The sequence below is a fragment of the Vicia villosa genome, linkage group LG4 (assembly GCF_029867415.1).
Source record: "Vicia villosa cultivar HV-30 ecotype Madison, WI linkage group LG4, Vvil1.0, whole genome shotgun sequence".
In the NCBI taxonomy this organism is placed as follows: domain Eukaryota; kingdom Viridiplantae; phylum Streptophyta; class Magnoliopsida; order Fabales; family Fabaceae; genus Vicia; species Vicia villosa.
This window is the reverse complement of record NC_081183.1, coordinates 138,981,432-138,983,255: the sequence shown is the minus strand read 5'-3', so window position 1 is coordinate 138,983,255 and position 1,824 is coordinate 138,981,432. Positions and strand designations below refer to the sequence as shown.

At 42.1% G+C, this 1,824-nt stretch overlaps 1 non-coding gene across 1 annotated transcript; it reads right to left on the bottom strand.

The window, feature by feature from the left end:
* Positions 1 to 1,192: 1,192 nt before the first annotated feature.
* On the bottom strand, positions 1,193 to 1,299 carry LOC131600808 (small nucleolar RNA R71). Its single transcript, XR_009283415.1, has one exon. It is a non-coding gene; the product is annotated as a small nucleolar RNA R71 (small nucleolar RNA).
* Positions 1,300 to 1,824: the final 525 nt, after the last annotated feature.

The window sequence follows — 1,824 nt, the reverse complement described above, 5'->3', positions numbered from 1 at the left end:
ATTGTTTTTACACTCGAGCGGGATGGCGAAAGCGTACGTTAGGGGTATTAGCTTGCTCCGAGTCAACAGAGCGAAAGTTTGAGATTAGGAGATTTAAATAGATAACAACCTCGTAAAATAGGCATTTTATTAATTACATTGTTTCCAAAAAGCTCTTCTAAAATCTAATGGGATGGCGAAAGCGTACATTAGGATTAGGACAGTAGTCTGACTCAACAGAGCGAAAGTTTGAGACGAGGATTTTTAATCAATTGGAATTAGTAAAGATTTTTAATTTAATTATGCAAAAGCCAATGGACCTTCGGATTACCTTTAGTTAAACGAAATACATACTGACACCTGTCTTTTATTATTACTCTTTATTTTCTCACAATCACTTTCCCTTAGGAACAATCGAAAATTTTAGTACTCCTAGCTTTACATAGTAACCTTAGATAACGGTAGATCGATTCATAGTCCCTGTGGATTCGATATCTTTTAAAACTACACGACACGACTGTGCACTTGCAGTTATCAGATTTATAGACACGTAAAGTCGCGATCAAGTTTTTGGCGCCGTTGCCGGGGACTATTTAAGTCGATATCGTAACTCACTGTTACACCGTAGAGACTAGGAAAATTCTTCCCTTTCTTTTTGAACGATTGTATGCCAAATACTCGTTCACAAGGAGGAGACTTAATACAACGAATTAACGAGATCGAACGTTTCATTAACGTTAAACGTCGAGCTCGCAACCTTCCCGAAGTAGCAGAAATTCCGATTAATCAGGAATTGAATTTTACTGATCAAATCAATCAAATCACCCCGAAGTTAGAGATGGCTGCTATTCGTCCTCTTAGAGACTATGCCGCTCCTTCGCGCGCTGAACCGCATTCAAGTATCGCACCACCTGCGATTGAAGCGAACAATTTCGAGCTGAAACCTTCACTGGTCCAAGCTGTTCAACAGAATCAATTCTCTGGAAGCCCTGTAGACGACCCCAATCTCCATTTATCCGTGTTCGTGCAATACGCCGACACTATCAAAGCCAACAACGTTAGTTCCGAAGCTATTCGATTACGCCTTTTCCCTTTCTCCTTGAGAGATAGAGCGAGAGCGTGGCTTCAATCCCTGCCTTCCAATTCCATAACTACGTGGGACGAATTGAAGAGAGTATTCTTAGCAAGATACTTTCCGCCTAGCAAAACTGCTATGCTTAGAGGTCAAATCAACGGATTTACCCAGAAAGATAACGAATCGCTTTTCGAAGCTTGGGAACGTTACAAGGACATGCTTAGAATATGTCCTCATCATGGACTCGAACCATGGCTGATCATCCATACCTTTTATGGTGGTCTCTTATATAACACTAAAATGACTATAGATGCCGCTGCTGGCGGAGCATTAATGGACAAACCCCATGATGAAGCATACAAACTCATAGAGAACATGGCACAAAACCATTACCAATGGGGAGGAGAACGCGCCGCTCTAGAGAAGGCCCAAACCAAAGGAGGAATGTACGAAATTAGTGGTATAGACCGCGTTAACGCTAAAGTAGAAGCTTTAACTCAAAAGATCGAGAATTTGACCATCACTCCTTCAGCAACCGCTGCCGCTGTAGCACCTAACTGCGAGATTTGTGGATTGACTGGGCATGTAGTTGCTGAATGTCAACTCTTGACTGGAGTCCCATCTGATCAAGTAAATTACGCTCAAGGAAACCCTTATTCTAACACGTACAACCCTGGATGGAAAAACCACCCGAACTTTTCTTATAAGAACAACAATGCGTTGTACGCGCCTGGACAAGCACCTGCTGTACCACCTGGCTACCAAAAAGC